General features: G+C 37.1%; 1 protein-coding gene across 1 annotated transcript in view; it reads right to left on the bottom strand.

Annotated features, from left to right (window-relative positions):
* The window catches only part of BCL9 (BCL9 transcription coactivator), a 116,635-nt gene that overhangs the window by 74,566 nt on the left and 19,668 nt on the right, over positions 1-22,401 (bottom strand). The window contains exon 2 of the mRNA XM_083362273.1: positions 13,083-13,167. The gene's annotated coding sequence lies outside the window, so the exon portion shown is untranslated. The remainder of the gene's footprint in view (positions 1-13,082; positions 13,168-22,401) is intronic.

Raw genomic sequence — 22,401 nt, 5'->3', positions numbered from 1 at the left:
AAAAGTAAATCAATCAAAATAATTATACATACTAAACCAAAAACATCCAAGATATTCATTTCAGGCTAATACTGGTATTATAAGCAGTTTACAAAACAGCTGAGTTCTAATATTTACCTAAACGCAATCAGGAGAAGACCAATCTAACCTCCATTAGAAGATTGTTCCCAAGATCTAATCCTATCACTGAGAAGCAGCATCTTCTAGTTTCAATCATATTCAGCTCCTGTAAGCAAACTCTTAATTATGTGGCTAGAATGCCAGAGTTGGAAACGGCATCTGAAATAACAGGAAATTTATTTTTTGTTGTGTGACACAAATCGAGAGAGAGACTATGGAATTTTCCCAAGATAATTCAGTGTTTGTAGCAAACACCTTTTTCCACAAAGATCTTTCTACACCTGGACTTTGCTGGATGGACAACATTGAGATCAAACTGAATGCATGCTATGCAAATAAAGGTGGGGAAGCATTAGTCAGCCAGCAGAAAAAGAAAAAGAAAAACGACCTGGTTTCAATTGTGGCTCAGAGCACGAGCTTTTTCTTCCAATTTATAACTTAAGAAAACAAACAAAACTATCAGCGTAAGAGCATATGATCTCAGCAATATTATTCCTCATGGTTTTGCAGTTAAAGATAGATTTAATTGATTAGATTTTACCTGAAGAACTCTGCTTCAACTTTAATGATGCCAAAAAAAAATAATTTGCAAATAAAAATATCCCAAAATGAAAAAAGCAAAAACAAAGGATAAATGGTTGGCTTTGATATCTGATATTATGAAAAAAGTCAGAAAACTAAAGACAACAAACAGATTAAAAAATGGCCTGAGGAATCCCTGAGTTGCAAAAAACAGCAAAAGGATGTATATTTAAATAGGCAATAAAGTGAAAATGACAATAACAACTGAATGAAAAGGCTATGAAATTTATTAAAGTAAAAAACAAATCAGGGGAAAGCTTTATGCAAATATAAGCATGATTAAGGTTAAATAATGTAAATGTCTCCTGGAAAAAGAAGATACCAGTAAGAAATTGCATGATTATATGGAAAAATTGTACAAAATTATATAGAACTGTGCAAAAAAAAAGATTTGAAAATTGATGATGCAGATGAAAGTCTGATTAATGAGCTGGTGCTCAATATTACAAAAAACGAAATAAAATAGATCCTAGAAAATATTAGTAACAATGAAGATGTTGATGAACACCAGCCAACCTGTTTAAAATTTTGCAAGATGACCCAGTTAAAGGGATAAGTTTGCATTTGCAAGCAGGTAGGAAAAACACAGCATATGGTCAATGTACTTGAAATTTATATACCAATAACAAAAAAAGGTAGTGCTAAAACAATTCTCAAGTGCATTTATCTCACATAGTACAGGTAGCCTTCGACTTACGACCATAATTGAGGCCAACATTTCTATTGCTAAGACATTTGTTAAATGAGTTTTGCCCCATTTTACAATTTTCCTTGCACCGGGGGGGGGGGTGAACCGAATCAACTGCAGTTGTTAAATTACTGACATGGCTGTTAAGTGAACCCAGCTTCCACACTGACTTTGCTTGCAAGAAGGTTGCAAAAAATGATCCCATGACCCCGAGACAATGCAACTGTCATAAATATGAGGAAATTGCCAAGTATTTTCATCACGTGACTACGGGGATCCTGCAACAGTTGTGAAGTGTGAAAAATGGTCGTAAGTCACTTTTTTTCAGTACCGTTGAATGGTCACTAAATTAATTGTTGTTAAGTCGAGGACTACCAGTATTAGATAATGTTCTGGATTCGCAATCCAGACCTAAACAATGCATAACGTAAGTACTGCCTGATATATAAGATGGATTCAGAAGATGCATAAGAAATTGTTAATAGCCCTTAAAAATATGAATGTATTGGTCTATCTAATTTTTCTATTGAAGAGTTAATATAACAACCAGAAAGCAATAACTATACAAAAATATGAAACAGTTTAAAACTGAGGAATTTGAGAATACCGAAGTATGTATATTGTCACCTTATTTATTCAACGTATATGCAGAATATACAGTATATAAACATGTTGACCTACAAGAAATTAGAATTAAAAATTATATGCTAATAGTACAACTTTTGAAGGCTGAAGTGGAGAAACTTAAAGAAAAAAGGATTTTCTTAAAACTGAACCTCAAAGAAGCAAGGGCTGCCAACACCAAACTTTTGCCTACAGCAATGCCAATTCAATGAATGTAGATAGGAACCTGAAACAGGTATTTTCCTAGACTCAAACATTTACAGAGGGGGTGATTGCAGCCTTGAAATGAACAGATATCTGACACTTACAATAGATACAAGCAAAATATTAAAATGCATAGAATCACAGTAACAGTGAAGGTCTTATTGCAAGACTCTACCCAAACAAAAAAAATGAGCAAAGGAACATTGATGCCTTTGAATTGAATTGCTGGGGGAAAAAGAGAATACCCTTAACTGCAAGATGAATAAAACATTCAGTAGATGTATGTAGGTATGCCAGGATGTATGGTACAAGATTTACATCAGGGGTCTGCAAGCCCCAGTCCGTGGACCGGTGCCACACCGCGGCATGCCAGCAACTGGGCCATGCAAACAAGCGAAGCCCCACCCGCAGGATGCAGGCAGCATGCAAAATCACACACCCTCCAGTCTGTGGAAAAACCTTTCACATGGAACTGGTCCCTTATGTCCAAAAGTTTGGAGGCTGTTGATTTACATGGCTGTTCCAACTGAAGAAATGTGAGTCAGGGCAGGTTACAACAAAACAAAGAACAAAAATATAAAAATAAAAAATGTCAGCTAAATCAAAAAAGTCAGACTATTCAGTGAAACCATTAATACTATCGTATTTTCCGGCGTATAAGACGACTTTTTAACCCATGAAAATCACCTCAAAAGTTGGGGGGTCGTCTTATACGCCGGGTCGTCTTATACGCTGGAAAATACGGTAAAGCTAAAGCTTCTCATTGTTGAAGACCCTGTTGCTTGCAAAATCTGAAGGCAATAAATGATGCTCACAGAAGAAAAGATGATTATATACTATCACTAATGATCAAGCATGAGCTAACAGGGACTCAGTTACTGACATTCATACCTGACAATGTGCCCGAGGGCAACTGAGCAAATGAACAAGAACAATCTAAAACTAAAATTTGTATGCATAAAGTCGGTCAATGATTTCAATTAACCATTGCAGCAGGTATTCAGTTAAAAAGGACAAGTTATATATATGAAACTTAATGTGGGCTGGTATTTTCTTCTCTCCCTGATCTTCCTGTTCTAAATCTCCCAGAGTCACTTAGATCAGGGCATTTCAACCTTTTCACCCATTGTGCCACTTTTAGGATATGGCAACATCCGAGTACCACCAGTTGCCTAGCAAGGTGTCAAAAACTTGATGACCCAAAAAGGAAAAAAGTGATGAAGCACAGGTAGTCCTTGACTTACAATAGTTCGCTTAGTGACTGTTCGAAGTTACAATGGCACTGGAAAAAGTGCCCCCTAAGCCACAGCCGAGCAAGACACCTGCCTGCCTGCCCAGCAGCGCTTTTCCTCCTGTCTGAGGTTTTCATTGTTGTGAGCATTTCTGTTGATGATTGGGGGCTGGGGTGGGGGGGGTGTTTGGTCTTTATTCCCCCCGTCTGCTGGGTGGCTGCAGCAGGTTTTGGTCACTTCACATGACCCTGGGACACTGTGACCATCATAAATATGAATCAGTTGCCAAGCATCTGAATGTACATCACAAGACCCTGGAGATGCGGCAACATTCCAGCTGATCGGTGCTTTTTCTGAGCTCAGAAGCTCCAGGATCAGCGCCGAGCTCCAGCTGGAGACTGGTGCTGATCCTGGTGCTTCCACTGAGCCCTGACAGCCCCAAAGAAGCGGTAATCCTGGTGTTTTCGCTGAGCCCTGACAGGCCTGCAGCTCCAGCCATCTCTCGCTCAGGCTTGTATGGTGCTGCCACCGGTTAAGCTCATTCCTCCCCACCACCACCACTTTTCTACGATGGTCGCGTACCACCTGCTAGGAGCCAATCTACCACAGGTGGTACCCGTACCACTGGTTGAAAAGCCCTGACTTAGATGAGATGGGTGGTATAGAAATTTAATAAACAAACAAACAAATCTATAGGCATAGACTAAAGAAGAATGGCTACTTGTCATTACGTGAAGAAGCCAACAAACAATACATGGTATTTCTGATTTAAAAATAGCTGGGTGAAGAAGAGCTATGGAGGTTTCTCCCCCAAGATAGCAATGATGGATATTGCTCAGGGAATCAAACTGCCTTGCATTGATTTACATTTCTACAGTATTTGAATAGCTCCTCTTTGAAGATTTGAAGGCAATTGGGCATGAGGACATAGAAGAAATTATCAAATTGCTACCCAAATATTATTTCTATTATTTGGACACGGAAAAACGGTGTAAAAGGGTTGCTGCTCTGCTGATTTCTCAGTCCTGGCTCCAGCAGATATACTGTAAATTGCTACCCCATCACCAGCATTCTCTCCTTGAGAAAAATCACTGAGAAAGTGAGGGGACTACAATTTTTGAAAGCTCTCGAGGAAATGGATTAAATGGACTCATAGCAGTCTAGCTGCATGCATAGCATAGAATGGAAACTGTCATGGATAACCAGTAGAACAGCGGGGCCCTTTTTGGCACCAGGTGCCGGTTTTGTGGAAGACATGAACTTGGGGTGGGGGTGGGGAGATGGTTTCTGTTTCACTTGCTCACCTGCTGTTCATCTCCAGCTGTGCAGCCTGGTTCCTAACAGGCCACGGACCAGTACCGGTCCGTGGCACTATCAGTAAATTTAAAAGGTTTGTATTATTATAGACTGTATTTTAGTTTTTTGTTATTTCTTTCTGTAACATAAGATAATACTAATAGTGTTCTAGCTAGGGAAGTTGAATCATGTCCACTTTTGTTTTTAAATGTATATTTAATAAAATTTTCTTTAAAAAATGTTTGTATTATTTAAAAATGAGTTCTTACTGAATTTGTCACTGTTCACTGTTTTGACAAAAACTGCCGATAGCAGTTTACTTTCCTGAGTCTGACAGAAAAGATACGTCGTTTAAGAAAATGCAAGTTGTGGTGTATATTTGCCTCATTTGAAAACAAGGATTTTTTAGGAGATGCCTAAAATTCTTCTCCCTTTCCATTCATTTGAATTTCATCCTCTGGCCCAGATGCGGGGGGAGATTTTCAGTGAGAAAAGGTGGGATTATTTGACATTTAGGTTAGGGGAATTGGTTTTCTTCGCACTTTGAAAATACTAATTCAATTTTCAAAACAGTGACTTTGCTGAGAGATATGATTCATAATTGATATTTTGAAAATTAGTCCAAGAAGAAATGGGTATTATTTCACCTCTGTTTTCAGAAAAGCAAATTTACTAAATGCTAATCTGAGTATCCACCAGACATAAACACACACAAAAAATTACCTCCTAGGACGAAAGGGCCTTGCGCTCCACAAAACTTACAGCTGTCAAAGCATTTGCTGCATAAAAATTACTACTGTGTAGAGCAAACTGAATCATTTTAGATTGAGTGTGATCAGTGCTTTCTTTCTAAAAAAAAAAAGGTGCCAGAACTCAGAGGTGCTGTCACTGGGAGCGATGCCGGTGTCTTGCTACACTGTTGCCACCCGTCCTTTGCACCCCCGCCCCTGCGGCTCAGAGCCACATGCGGGGATTCCCCTCCCCACAGTTGCCACGCCGTGGCCCATGCTGAGCCACCACCCGAAGCTGCTCCGAACCCCGACCCAGAGCTGTGTTCCTCATGGCAGTGGTCTCCGGCGCCAAACAGCCTCTTTCCAACCACATCCAGAGAAATTTGTAACAAACATTGGAATTCTCAAGGCCATGTTTGGTATTTCCCAGCAATCTGTTACTGGAAGGAAAAAGCAATCCCTGCTGCGTTACTGATCCCAGAGAAGCATTTGCATGTGTGCAGGTATCCTTAGAGTGCCATAGTTATGGATGAGAAATATTGGTTGCAAAGTTGGCATTTCTGGATGTAATACAGATATTTTGGACTTATTTTTGTTTCTTTGTATGTTTGATATTTTTAAAAAGGCATATGCTACTGACTACACTTATGTACATATGTAACATCTTTTGCTCCCCTTCATGCATTACTGCCTTGTCGTGGCAAAGGGGCTTGCGTAATTCAGTGAAGCTATGAGCTATGCCGTGCAGGGCCACCCAAGATGGACAGGTCATAGCAGAGAGTTCTGACAAAACATGATCCACTGGAGAAGGAAATGACAATGCACTCCAATATCTTTGCCATGAAAACCCTATGGACAGTATCAAAAGGCAAAAGGATATGATGCTGGAAGATGAGCCCCTCAGGTCAGAAGGCGTCCAATATGCTACTGGGGAAGAGCAGAGGGCTAGTACTAGTAGCGCCAGAAAGAATGAAGCGACTGGGCCAAAGCCAAAAGGACGCTCAGCTGTGGATGTATCTGGTGGTGAAAGGAAAGTCCGATGCTGTAAAGATTTTTTCTCCATAGGAACCTGGAATGTAAGATCCATGAATCAAGGAAAGCTGGATGTGGTCAAACAAGAGATGACAAGACTGAACATCGACATGTTAGGTATCAGTGAACTAAAATGGACAGGAATGGGTGAATTTAATTCAGATGACCATCAGGTATACTACTGTGGGCAAGAATCCCTCAGAAGAAATGGAGTAGCCTTCATAGTCAATAAAAGAGTAGGAAAAGCAATACTGGGATACAATCCCCAAAATGACAGAATGATCTCACTTCAAATCCAAGGCAAACCATTCAATATCACAGTAGTCCAAGACTATGCCCTAACCACCAGTGCTGAAGAGGATGAAATTGACCGGTTCTATGAAGCCCTACAGCACCTTATAGAACTAACACCAAAAAATGATGTCCTTATCATCATGGGGGATTGGAATGCTAAAGTAGGAAGCCAAAAGATAACCAGAATAACAGGCAAGTTTGGCCTTGGAGTACAAAATGAAGCAGGGCACAGGCTGATAGAATTTTGTCAAGAGAATACGATGGTGATAGCAAACACTCTTTTCCAACAACCAAAGAGACTGCTCTACACATGGACATCACCAGATGGTCAACACAGAAATCAGATTGACTATGCTCTGCAGCCAAAGATGGAGAAGCTCTATACAGTCAGTAAAAACAAGACCAGGAGCTGACTGTGGCTCTGACCATGAGCTTCTCATTGCAACGTTAGGCTTAAACTGAAGAAAGTAGAGAAAAGCACTAGGCCACTCAGGTATGAATTAAATCATATCCCTGTTCAATATACAGTAGAGGTGACAAATAGATTTAAGGAATTAGATCTGATAGACAGAGTGCCTGAAGAACTATGGACAGAGGTTCGCAACATTGTACAACAGGTAGCAACCAAAACCATCCCAAAGAAAAAGAAATGCAAGAAAGCAAAATGGCTGTCTGAGGAAGCTTTGCAAATAGCTGAGGAAAGGAGGGAAGCAAAAGGCAAGGGAGAAAAAGAAAGATACACTCAACTGAATGCAGAATTCCAGAGAATAGCTAGAAGAGATAAGAATGCCTTCTTAAATGAACAGTGCAAAGAAATAGAAGAAAACAATAGAATAGGGAGGACCAGAGATCTCTTCAAGAAAATTGGAGAGATGAAGGGAACGTTTCATGCAAAAACGAGCATGATAAAGGATCAAAACGGCAGAGACCTAACAGAGGCAGAAGAGATTAAGAAGAGGTGGCAAAATTACACAGAAGAACTATACAACAATGAGCTTAACGTCCCTGATAACCACGATGAGGTGGTCACTGACCTCGAGCCAGACATCCTAGAATGTGAAGTGAAGTGGGCCTTAGAAAAGCTGAGCAACAACAAAGCTAGTGGAGGTGACAGTATTCCAGCTGAGCTATTCAAAATCTTAAAAGACAATGCAGTAAAAGTGCTACACTCAATTTGCCAGCAAATTTGGAAAACTCAACAGTGGCCACAGGATTGGAAAAGATCAGTTTACATTCCAATTCCAAAGAAAGGCAGTGCCAAAGAATGTTCAAACTATCGCACCATTGCACTCATTTCACATGCTAGTAAAGTTATGCTTAAAATCCTACAAGCTAGACTCCAGCAGTATGTGGATCGAGAACTATCAGAAGTACAGGCAGGATTTCGAAGAGGCAGAGGAACTAGAGACCAAATTGCCAACATACACTGGATCATGGAGAAAGGTAGGGAGTTCCAGAAAAACATCTACTTCTGCTTCATTGACTATGCTAAAGCCTTTGATTGTGTGGATCACAACAAACTGTGGCAAGTTCTTAAAGAGATGCAAGTACCAGACCATCTTATTTGTCTCTTGAGAAACCTATATGCAGGTCAAGAAGCAACAGTGAGAACTGGACACGGAACCACCAATTGGATCAAAATTGGGAAAGGAGTCCAGCAAGACTGTATACTGTCGCCCTGCCTACTTAACCTATATGCAGAGCACATCATGAGAAAGGCAGGGCTAGATGAATCAAAAGTTGGAATTAAGATTGCTGGGAGAAATATTAACAATCTAAGATATGCAGATGATACCACTCTAATGGCAGAAAGTGAAGAACTAAAGAGCCTCTTGTTGCGGGTGAAGAAGGAGAGTGCAAAAGTTGAGCTGAAACTTAACATTAAGAAAACCAAGATCATGGCATCCAGCCCTCTCAATTCCTGGCAAATAGATGGGGAAGAAATGGAGGTAGTGACAGATTTTATTTTCCTGGGCTCCAAGATCACTGCAGACGGGGACTGTAGCCAAGAAATTAAAAGATGCTTGCTCCTAGGGAGGAAAGCAATGGCAAATCTAAACAGCACACAAAAGAGCAGAGACATCACCCTGTCAACAAAAGTGCGTATAGTCAAGGCTATGGTCTTCCCAGTTGCAATGTATGGCAGTGAAAGTTGGACCATAAGAAAGGCTGAGCGCCAAAGAATTGAGGCCTTTGAACTATGGTGCTGGAGAAGACTCCTGCGAGTCCCTTGGACTGCAAGGCGATCAAACCGGTCAGTCCTAGAGGAGATCAACCCTGACTGCTCTTTAGAAGGCCAGATCCTGAAGTTGAAACTCAAATACTTTGGCCACCTATTGAGAAGGAAGGACTCACTGGAGAAGAGCCTGGGAAAGATTGAGGGCAATAGAAGAAAGGAATGACAGAGAATGAGGTGGCTGGATGGAGTCACTGAAGCTGTAGGCGTGAGCTTAAATGGACTCCAGAAGATGGTAGAGGACAGGAAAGCCTGGAGGAACATTGTTCATGGGGTTGTGATGGGTCGGACACAACTTCACAGCTAACAACAACAACAAACATCTTTTGCTAGGATACATGACCACTGCTTGTCCAGAATGTGAAAAGTGAAAGATTGTGACTAAACAAAATTTTAATGTACAGATAATACCCCCAGAAATTATTTTAGCTTTTTAAATAAATGTTGTTATTTATGTTAAGCTCACCATGGAAAACATCATATATTGTTATGTATATACTAGGTTAATTATTTAAAGACTGAAGTGCAACATAACTAGATTCTAAATAATCTATTTTTCAAAACACACAACAGTCCAAACAGTAAAAGTAACGTCCAAATTAAGAATATTTCATTCTTAAGAATTGTTTAATTTAAAGTGGTTTAGTTGTAATAGATGGTTATAGATTCAAAATAGTTTTCAAGAGTATGTACAAAAGATACTATTTTTTCTAGCATCAGCTAAATTAGACATATTACATTGAGAAAAATGTTTCTCATTTCTTTCCTGTTACCTTTATTGATTTCATTGCAGAGATGTTAACATAGGAAATAGATTATTTTGTTATCTAATTTTACCTTCCAAAAGAAAGAAGCAGATGAAAAATGTGAGGTTGTTTCCTGTTGGCTTTTTTGAATTAGCTGTTTTAGATTCTAAAAGTTTAGTTCCTAAAGAAGTAACCTTGTAAATAATTTTAATGTCCTCCTCTAGTTCAGGGTAGGCAACGTTGGCTCTTTTATGACTCAAGGACTTCAACTCCCAGAATTCCTGACCCAGCATGGCTCAGCTTGGAAACCTCTCTCTCTTTCCCCTCAGCGTGGCTAGCTCAGGATTTCTGGGAGTCGAAGTCCACGAGTCATAAAAAAGAGCCAAGATTGCCTACTTCTAATGCCAGTAGAGGGAGCTTTTTTTTTTTTTTTGCAAAAAAAAGGTGCCGGAACGCCGTTCTGAGCGTTCTATGAGAAAAAAGCCCTGATTGTGATCATACATAGATTTACGCAAGTTTAAATAATGGATTAATTAATATAAACTGTATTCCTGAATCTGTATGCTATGAAATAAATTCCATCCTAATGTATTTACTTCTCAATAAGTTTGCGTCAATTTGCATCAAGACCTCACAATTAACAGAGACAGAACTATAAGCAGAAGCCAGCATTATATCCCATTTGACCAGGCTGGGAACACAAAGCCTATCTATATTCCCCTAAAGGCTTTTGTTCTTGCTGCTCCTTATTGGTACATTGAGTTCTGCTATCCTTCCCAAGCATTTGTAAGATTGGACGGATGGGGGGGGAAAAACCCACTCATTATCTTGATTTTTTTTTCTTTGTTAATTAAATAAACTGCAGATAAATAAAGAAATAAAGAAGATAAATCAAAAAGCAATGGAGTGAGTGGAAAGAAGCAGGTGAAATTTTAATAGAACAAGAAACAAACTACAGCTACTAACTCTGAAGTTATTACGGAGCTGACAGGTACATAGTTCAGGAACAACATGGTTGTCTACTAAGATGCTTACTATATTATTAAATATGTTCTCCATTTTGCCATTTAATTTCTGTGAAGTTTTCACTCTGAGAAATAAAGCTTGCCGCATAATAGCTTCAGGTCAATTTGCATATTATTCTGAGCCCTGAAGATAGAGCATTGCAGCTATATTCATGCTTTCTATGAACCACATTTGTGTTTTATATATCCTTAAGATCCAGAATACAGCTAATCCTCGAGTTACAATAGTTCATTTAGTGATTGTTACAAAGTTACAACAGCACTAAAAATGTGATTTATGACCATTTTTCATGCTTACAACCATAGCAGCCCCACAGTCACGTAATCAACATTCAGGGCTTGGCAACTGGTTCATATTTATGACAGTTGCAGTGTCCAAGGGAATCAGCTTTTGTGACATTCTGACAAGCAAAGTCAATGGAGAAGCCAGATTCATTTAACAACTGTGCTACAAACATAAAGACTGCAATGATTCACTTATGGCAAGAAAGATAATAAAATGGGGCAAAACTCACTTAACAAATGTTTCACTTAGCAACATAAATTGTGGGCTCAGTTGTGATCATAAGTCAAGGACTACTTGTATGAGAAAAACAATATTTCTTATCCTTGAAGCAAGAATAGGTTAGTTTATACTCTTGCAGCTTAAAGCATTACAATTACTGAGCTAATAAATAAATAATAAATAATAAAATATTACAATAGAAAAAAAAATACAAGGCACTCAGAAGGCTAAGTCCCTAAAAATAAAGGTGGATGTAACTTTTTCCTTCCAGCCGATAACACAGTTTTGATTTCTCTTCCAAATGTTTTTTTTAATTCCATTTATATCCCGCCCTTCTCCAAAGACTCAGGGCGGCTTACAAGCTTAGCGGTATGTTATTTGGTTTTCTCACATAGGTCGTAGCATACAAATCTGTTCCATCCAAAACTGTTTTGAAAAAAATTGTTGTTGAAACACTCATTCTAATCTAGAACAATGTAAAAAATCAAAACATTATATTATTTGTGGCATAAATATTGTACTAAAATCATAGATCATTCAACTGAAGTGTTTGTACAGTTTAATCGGGGAAACAGTATGCAGTATATCTTACGCAGAGAGTCTATGGCAGCCAGTTTGTTCTAGTGGATGGATGTCCAACCTTTTGGCCTCAGCCTTATTGAGTGAAGAAGTACTGTCTTAGACTTCATATAAAATATATAATATACCTAATGTATATAAATCACATAATAATATTTACGATTTAGTGGGGCCACATTACTAGCTGTCCAGGGCCACCTTGAATTTATAAAAAATAATAATAAAGGTAGGATAAATATAGAGAAATACCCATTCTATGAAACATCTATGTTAATTGACTGCACTAAGTGCAAAAAAGAATCTTTCAGTACTTTAAATACTAATTTTATTATGCTATACTCTTCCATCACCATTCATTTCCTTAGATGAATAAAGTATATTATCCTTAATTATCACATAAACGTATATATACACACAGAGAGATAAATATAGCTGAATGGCAGTGTAATAAACACATGCATTCTGTGACAATTCACAATTAAATTATACTAAAATGTAATTGCATTATTCAACATAATATACTCATTAACACTGTAATAAATTTCAGGATCACCTCCAGATGACAGTGGATCAGTTTTTATCCAGGTTGAAGCATAACCATGTTACCAAAAACAGATCCAAGTGCAAGGTGCATGGACCACCCACAATATTCAAATATAGTATTTGAGAATTACATACACAGATTTTTCTCCCCACATAAAAATATATGTTGCCTAAGGCCAATGAAATCTTGGACAATGGCCTCTTGAAGTAGACCATTATATTTTTTGTTTTGAAAGCAAAGGCAAAAGAAATTATTTACCAAAACATATAAATTTCTCAACTTTTTTTTAAAAAGACAGATAGTTCTCGATTTATGACTAGTCATTTAGTGACCATTCAAAGTTACAATGGACACCCAAAAGCTACTTACAATCCTATTTCAAAGTTATTATTGCCCCAAGGTCACATGACTACATTTTGGACACTTGGCAACCAACTCCTTTTATAGACATTTTCACCATTCTGTGATCACATGGCCAGATTTTTTTTTTTACTTCTGTTGCCAGTTTACATTATTTATTTCTGGTTTCTAAAAAAAAATTCCCATTGGGTATAATGGATTCACTTAATGTCAGTCACAAATAATGTCATAAAATTGGGTCTGGTCACATGGTAACCCCCTTAACAACTGCAACAACTTATTACCGTAATTCTGGGCTCTGTTACTGTTGTAAGTCAAGGACTATTTGCATTATAGAAGTCTCCCTCGACACTCCCTCGGTTGAAGAATCTGCAGCAAAAATGAAAACTCAAATTTAGGATTGAAACCTAAATACAAATAGAAACCAAGCAGAACTGAACTCAAGGCAAGAGTTAACTTCATTTTAGAAAAACTAAAAATGGTAATATATTGCAGAGTGGGAAGAGCTAGAACAGGATTAAATATCATGCAACAGTACACTTCCTAGTTGTTTCCACATTTGGTTGAAATTATTCAGGAGTAACCGATCTCAAAGAAAATCAGCCTCTAAGATCCTAAAATATAAACTGTTTTGCTCATCTCAGAGTCACTGAGCTGGAAAGCCAAGTTACCGTCTCCCACCCTATCCATTTTCATTTATAGCCCCTCATCACTGACATTATTGAATCCATACTGTGCCACAAAACAGCCTCCCAAAATGAACTTATTTCAGCTGTCTTCAAATAAGTGCTTGGCTGAACAAAACTATCACGGAAGCTAGAATGTTATACTTAAATATTTACTCCAGATTATCAACAATATTCCTGATTCTTGTCTGTGACCAAAAAAAACTTTCTGCTTTTTGCTGAATGTACTTTTCTTATTTTATTGGAAAATAGTCTGATATTTACGTTTACGTTTACGTTTTACGTTTTATTTAATTTATATACCGCCCTTCTCCCTGGGGACTCAGGGCGGTTCACAGGGCATATAAATAAAAATACAGTACTATACAAAAGTTAAAACAAAGATTAAATCAGTGCCCAATTAAAAAACAATAATGCAATCTAAAATGACAATTTAAAACCCAGCTCCCCCATCAGGCCAGACCGGCCAATTCAAACAAATGGGTCTTCAGACCACGACGGAAAGTTCGGAGGTCCGATGCCGTCTGGAGCTCCACCGGCAGTTGGTTCCACAAAGGAAATAGGAAATTTCCTTTTTAATAGGAAAATGGGATAATTTTTAAAGGCCACTTCAATTTTTTTTTTCCAAAATAAATCTTAATTTTTTAAGCAATTCGTGTAGCATTTTTCCTAGTTTTTCTTCACACCCATGTATGTACACTAGTCTTGAACAATAATAACTCAAAGGAGACTGATGATTTGAACCACTCACGTGGACATGTATTGCACCTACTGGCACCTCCTTAAATCAAATGCGTCTTTTTCTGAGGGCATGGCATCATAAAAGTAGTTCAGAAGAATATGCAACTACCTTAAAGAATTTTAAATAAATGTGGCATGCATATCCATGCACGCTCCAAATCACTGTTATTTTCAATAATCAGACTGTATGACAGATTTGATACATAAACATAAAGCTTTAAAAGACAGATTTGACTTGAAGGAGTTTAGATCGAATTAGCCTTTCTAATCAAACTCTGAATTTCCATTCAGCTTAGTGCTTAGCAATTTGGAGTTAGCTATGTGGTAGTGGTGGTGATGGTGGTAGTAGTAGCAGCAGCAGCAGCAATAGTAGTAGTATTCTTTTCTATCGGCCTTAAATGAGGAACAAGGAAATAATAAATATATATTGATCGATCTATTGATTCATAGCCTTATATGTTGTTTTCTGTCCAAACCCTACAAATTCAGGCATTAAAAACCTGCCCAAAAGTAAGTAAAGATGAAAAGAACAGGAATGTTTAAGGAGTGAGCCTTATTCTAAAATATTCTGCAAATGGTTAAAAATATTCTGAGGGCTGCAGCAGGGTTGTATTGCTTTATCAAACTGCTAGTAGTGACTATAGATAAAGATAAATTTCTAGACAGTGTTTCTAACATTAGCAAGATGATTACAAATATATGGTGTGTGTTTTTTGGTTACAATCCCCTATCCCCTATAAACATGAGTAAATGAGCCATAGATGAACATGCAATAAATGCCTCACATGAAAGCAAGTTCTGACATCATAATCATTACTGAAACCAACATGGAATCAATTGATGCATGTTTGATCAATTGATTTCCTATGGTTTCCTTCCTGCAGTAATTACAAAGACCACAATGTAGTAAGCAACTACTGTTATATCATGGAAAAATCTGAATAACCAAAAAAGCAAAAGACTAAAAGCTGATCAGAATAAATGATAAAGTGAAAGTCAGAACAAATATTATCACAGCTGGTTAATCCCCAAAAATTCATAACAGTGTGAAGTCTGTATCAGCCACGCACTCAATTTTGCAATAGCTATTTCATAACAAAGAAGTTGTAATATGCATCTTTACAGAAAACAAATGAAAAATCTTTCAAAATGTAACATTTTTACACCAAAATGAGGATTGTATCTTTTGAAACTGCAGATATATTTCAAGAAAGCTCATTGGTTTTTAATGAGCCCATATAAAATTTCCAGAACATCAAGCTGGGAGGTACACTGCTATTTCCCATTAGAAATCCTAGTAAGTAAATTAGTCAGGAAGCTTTTCACACAGAACAGCATTTGCAAATGCAACTTACCTACATCTTTAGTATAAAGTGGCACAATTCCAAATTCCACTTCACCATAAGATAACAGTCTATTGGAGACAGTCCTCGCTTAACTCCTAGAATTGGGACGAGCAGTGGAGATGCTAAGTGGAAAATCAAGGTTTGCCATCTTACTCCCCCTTTAGTCATTAAGCGAAGCACTGCAATCAACTAAATGAAACATCACATGACTGCAAATTACAATTTTACTTCTGCCATGTCAACCCTGTTGTCATAGTTTGTGAAGAGGGCAAATGTGGTCATGTGACCATAGGATTCTGCAACAGCTGTAAACAGAAGGATGAGGTTGCAAATCTTTATTTATTTACTGAGGTCATAACTTCAAATAATCACTAAAGAGGCAGCCAGTAAACATGAACTACCTGTAATACCTCATATTAAGTAAGTCTAATTTGCAGAAAACTGGTACTACAGCCTTATTTTTCTTGATATGTAGTTATGTTCTAAAATGAGATGCTTATAAAATGAGAAGGCATTAAATAATTCACAACTATACTTTTTGATGATGATGGTGATGATGATGTAGCCTCTTTCCTGACTATTTGTGGAGAAATTCAAAAACATTCTCATGTTATTACAGGAATGACTAAGGATGGCCCAAGATCAGCAGAAGTAAGACCAAAGGTGAAAGAATGTAATGAAATGAAACTAGCTGATTATGGGTCATTATCACCTCCTTATGCCTTTTCACCTACAGTAGACTTAGACCACAGTAAAATGTAGACTATAGTAAACTGTTGGTAGACTTACCGTGTTTCCCAAAAATAAGACCTACCCTGAAAATGAGCCCTAGCTTGATTTTTGGGGGGTGGGCCTAATATAAGCCCTACCCCCAAATTAAGTCCTAGTTTTGGGGCGAGGCGCACAAAAAAGGAGGTAGTGGTAGAGGGAGATGGGGGGGAAGAAGGTGGAAATACCCCATAAAGAGTATTTTTACAAAAATCTGGTTAAATATGACAAGCATACTGAACTTAACAAAGATCAGTGCAGGAAAGAGGGCAGCACCACAGGGGTTAGGGATGTCTTCAAGCCCTTCTAGTCAGAGGTCCATTGATGACATGCTACAAAGGGAAAGGTCAAATTCCTTTAAAGATCTACAAGCCCTTCTGCAAAATATGCAAGAAGCAATGACTAAGAACCATGAAGAGATGAAAAAAGAGATGAAGAAAGAGATAGGCCAAGTGAGAAATGATACCAGTGAGCTCAAGGAAAAAATACAAGTGATTGATGGTAAATTTGAGGTGATTCAACAACAATTAATAAAAAATGAGCAAAGACTACAGGAAATGGAAGTAAGAATGGAGAAGGAGGAGAAGAAAGTAGAGGACTTAAGTGAAACACTAATCCGGGCGAACAGAGAGCTCGAAACAACAGTGATTTTCCTAGAAGCGGAGAAAGCCACCCACTATCTGCACTTTCAAAATGTTAAGGAAAAAAAAGGTGAGGATTTTCCAGATATGATGGTGGACTTAATGGCGAAAGCACTAGGCATAGGAAAAGATGAAATGTTGGCGGAAATAGATGAGACATATAGGGTCCAAACTAATTATGCAAGGAGGCATAACCTTCCGAAAGAAGTCCATGTGAGATTGGTTAAAAAATCGACCCGGGATGAATTACTACATAGATCAAGAGAGGAGCCGCTAGATTATGGAGGACAACAAATAACAATTCTCAAACAAATACCTAAAAGAATGAGAGACTTGAGACGAGGCTACCAATTTTTGACATCGAAACTGATTAGATACAATGTGAACATTAGATGGCTGACTCCAGAAGGCATCCTAGTCACGTGGCAAGATAGAAGGTATAGATTAGACTCGATAGACAAAGCAGAAGATTTTTATAAGCTCCATTTTAACAATGAAGATGAAGTAGAAGACCAAGGTGGAGGGGACATAAGAGAAAAGGATGCAAGACAGATGGCTATAGAAGGGAAGGTACTAGGAACAGAGGATAGAGGAAATAAATCTGGAGAGACTACAGAGAAATATGAAGGCAGAGATAAAGAAACAAAAGAGATCCGCACAACAAGAAGCACAAGACCCAGATATAAGTAAAATAAAGGAAGTATGTAGGATTTTGTCATTGAATATTAATGGATTAAATTCGCCAATGAAAAGACAGAAAGTCTTCAATAAACTTATTCGTCAAAAATTAGATATACCGTAATAGCAATTCAGGAAGTTTATACAAAAGAACAAAAACACCTGTTAGACCAGCCAAAATTAGTAAATATATTTGTATCATTAGATCAACAAAAAAAGAGGTGGGGGGTATTATATGTGAAACTGGTAGCTAAACAAATTTATAAAGATAGAGAAGGTTGAATATTGATAGTAGAGGTAGAAATAAACCATAGGAAAATAGTGATAGTAGAAATATATGCCCCAAATGGAAACCAAGAACAGTTTTTTAAAACGTTACATAACAAGATATAGATTACGACAAGATCTCTGTGTTAGGAGACTTCAATGCTATTATCGATAATAACTTGGATTACAAAGGTAACAAGACCAGGAAAAGGAAAAGAAGAACACTACCAAGATCCTTCTTTAAATTGGCAAAAGACCTAAACATTCAGGACATATGGAGAGAAAGGAATCATGAGGTAAGACAGTACACATATTACTCAAATCGACACAGCTCATGGTCTAGGATCGACACAGTGTGGATGTCAAAGGAAATTAACTCTGAAGTTGAAGATGTGTGTATAGAGATAAGCACCTGGGCAGACCACAATCCTGTGAAATTTAGCTGGAAAGGGCCCAAAAAAACATCTAGATGGACTATACAAAGGTCAATATTAAAAGAAGATGACTTCAGACTAAAGATGGAGAGGGAACTGGACTTCTTCTTCAAAGAAAATAAAAATGAAGACACCTCTGTCCAAAATCTTTGGGACACAGCTAAGGCAATTATGAGAGGTGTAGCTATAGCATATATGCAAATAAACCTGGTCGATGGCTTGCACATAAATTGGAAAAACAAAAGGAGAAAAGTTGGATTAGTAAATTATGAGATGACAAAGGGAGAATACATTATCAAGAAGAGGAGAAAAAAATTATAGCCCAGGAATTCTATGAGAAATTATACAAGGAAGATAACCAGGAAATTGAGGAGAAAGTGGAAGAATGTTTCAAAAAAGCAACACTACCAAAAGTTACAGATGAAATTAAAAATATGTTGAATGAAGAAATTAGGATGACAGAGGTGATTATGGCCATTAATAAACAAAAAAATAATAAAACATCAGGTCCTGATGGCCTTCTGATAGAAATCTATAAGGAACAACAAAACATTTTAGGACAACCTTTTTTGGATGTGTTTAACACGGTCCTGGATGAAGCAAAAATCCTAAAGTCATGGTCAGAGGTGAATATTGTTCTGATCCCAAAAGACAATACAGATCATACATCAATCCAAAACTATAGACCAATATCTTTACTCAACTCTGATTATAAGATATTTATAACAATTATAACTGAGCGATTAAAAAGGTTTTTAAATGATTTTATACACATGGGTAAGAACGGATTTCTAGCCAAAGACAAACTAAACACAACATTAGGATAATATTGGATATGCTAGAATAGTGAACAACAAATGGCGTTATTATTCTTAGACACTCAGAAGGCTTTTGATAAAGTTAAGTGGTCATTTATATGTCAACAACTTAGGTATATGGATATGGGTGAAAAATTTATAAACATAATTAGGGCAATATATTCTAATCAGAAAGCTAAAATAATAAATGGGGAAGTAACCAGGAAATTTCAAATACATAAAGGAACACGACAAGGATGCCCTTTATCCCTATTACTATTTATACTGACGCTAGAGATCCTAATGAGGATAATTAGAAACGAACCACATATAAAAGGATTAGAAATTTAAAAAGAAATTTTTAAAGTTCAAGCATTCGCAGATGATTTGGTCTTCATTATGGAGGATCCACAACAATCGGGACCGAAACTGTTGGAAGAACTAGATAAATATGGAGGAGCCGCTGGGCTGAAAATAAATAAGGGTAAAACTAAAATTATTGTTAAAAATATGATGAATAAACAGAAAGAAAACATGGCTAGGATTATGGACATACAAATAATTCAGAAGATAAAATACCTAGGAATTACTATTATGGCCAGATGCACCTCAATCAAAGAAAATAATTATGACAAAATAGTAAAACAAATAAAAGAAGACCTGGAAAGATGGGGAAACTTGAGCCTTTCACTGTTAGGGAGAAGCGCTGTCATAAAAATGAATGTACTACCTAAAATTCTATTCCTGTTCCAAAATATTCCTATACAACTAGATCAAAAAATTTTTGGGAACCTGAACAAACTGACACCAAATTTTATATGGCAAGGGAAAAAACCGAGGATTAAAATGAAACTCTTGCAGGATGCTAAAGAAAATGGGGCTTTTGGACTACCGAACTAGGAAACATATTAACATGCAGCGGCGTTAACCTGGATTAGAGAGTGGATCATTTTAAAGAATAAAAGATTATTAATTTTAGAAGACCATGATTTGCAACTAGGCTGGCATGCGTTCCTATGGAATGAGAAACAAGGGCTATATCAACATTTTCAAAACCATTGAATTAGACAAGCGCTATTCAAAATTTGGAATAAAATTAGAAAACAAAATTACATTAAAGTACCAGTCTGGTTGTCCACCCTGGAGGCGATAGTTTATTCAAATTTGTTCAATTTGGAGAACAGCAATAAGTATGAGTATAGGTACTTTGGTGTCAAAGCAAGAACCAGAGATACACAAGCCAGACAGAAACATTGGGCATATATAGGCCAGGTATTTCTAGTCTAAAACTGGATAAAGGTTTGTGACTTAAAAAAGAAAAAAATAGTGAAAGAGAAATAGAAAAGGATTACCTTTGATTTTTTCCAATAGACATATATAACACATACATACATACATACATACAAACATTTAACATACAGCACGTACATATTGCTTCCAATAAAGCAATACCTCTAAGCTAAGTCAAGCTATGAAGCTCCTTCTGCCAGCAAGCTATTGAATATGGGCATAGGTTCATGGAGAATACAGATTTATGTTCATATTTGGTGTGAAGTTTAACAGCTGTGGGAAAAGGTCCTCAAAATACCAGTGAAACATAATTCATTTTACATGTGGAGTCATTGTTGTACCAGTTTTATTAAACATGGAAAACAGAGCATTTTAATACTGTATAAGAAATATCAAGCTATTTGTATGTAGGTTCTATAGAAATGAGAGTTGGGATTTAGAAAAAAAACAAGATGTTGTCAGACTAAGACATAATCATTTCATTTATTTTTCACAAAAGGAAAGCATGTTATTATTAGCTAATGCTGATGGACCCACAATAGATGAGGAAACAAGTGGGGGAGAGGGCAATTAATTAGATGGCATTTGCATCCTGCTCCTTTTGCAAAACAATTAACTGATTAACAGGAACCTGGTTATAACTAGACATAATTTATGGGTACTATAAAAAAAGATTTTTTAAAAAAAGTACATTTATATACCTGTTTGTCTAGCAATATGTCCTAATGAGTTCAAAATATCCTATTTCTGTCTGAGTGGCCATGAAATTGCAGCCTTACAGGCTGACTGAAAAAGTACAGATAGTATTAATAATATATAATCCAGTACTTGCTTAGAACAAGGCGATGTTATTGTCCTCGGCATTGCTATAAGCTACTCCCACAGTATAATTAGCAATTAAAGTGCCTTCTATAGTTGAGCAGTAGTGTCACAATTATGAAATTGCATCCAGGTTGAGATTCACCATGTTTTTAATAAAGGACCTGTTATTTTATAATGCTTTACTGATTTTACCCTTTTCCTCCTATTTTTAACAATTATGTTTATTAAATTACTTATTACTATTACTGTGTTATTATAGTTTGATTTTATTAAGTTAATGGATATTATGTATATTGTTTCACTGTTACATTGTATTATGTAACTTTTTATAGTAAGCCATGTTAGCTATTTTATAGAATTAATCAGAATGAATAGAATACTTAACTATATGTATGTAAGTATAACTATGTACCACTATATGGAACAGTATGTATATGTTTGTTTCTAAAAGCTCAAGGCATATTAAATAATAAACCTTTATTGTCAAAGTACAACATGTGTACATTGAGATTAGCTGAGCCTACCCCCGTGCTCTCTCCCCCCAACACACAATGACAACAAACCCTCCATCCTACCACACCATGTGAACCAACTACACCACACACCGGCCTCCCAAGTCAATTCTGCATAAGTTCACAGAGATTATATCCTATTTAAAAGCCTAACAGCCGACGGATAAAAGCTATTTTTCAGCCTGTTGGTACGGCTGGCTATATTCCTATATCTCCTACCGGATGGTAGGAGAGTAAAGAGATACCGTCCAGGGTGTGAGTCATCTCTGAGAATCTTCCTCACTCTTCCGAGGCAACGAGCCCTGGCGATGTCATCCAGTGGTGTCAGGGGACATCCCACAATGTCTTGTGCTGTGCTCACTACCCTCTGTAATACTTTCCTGTCCGCGGCTGTCAGACCAGCATACCAAACCACAATACCATACGAGAGGACGCTCTCTATAGTAGACCGGTAAAAGAGGGTCATTAGCCATTGTTCTACATGCAATCCAACATTCAACCCATGATTTGTTTAATTATTATTTAATTATTATTTCTATTTTATGGTTTTGCACACATATTCAAACAAAATCTTTCCACATGGTTGAATTCACATGGTATGATAGCTAAAATCTGATTGGC

Source organism: Vipera ursinii (assembly GCF_947247035.1).
Source record: "Vipera ursinii genome assembly, chromosome: 4".
In the NCBI taxonomy this organism is placed as follows: Eukaryota; Metazoa; Chordata; class Lepidosauria; order Squamata; family Viperidae; genus Vipera; species Vipera ursinii.
The sequence above is the reverse complement of the archived record's forward strand: the minus strand, read 5'-3'. Positions and strand labels throughout refer to the sequence as shown.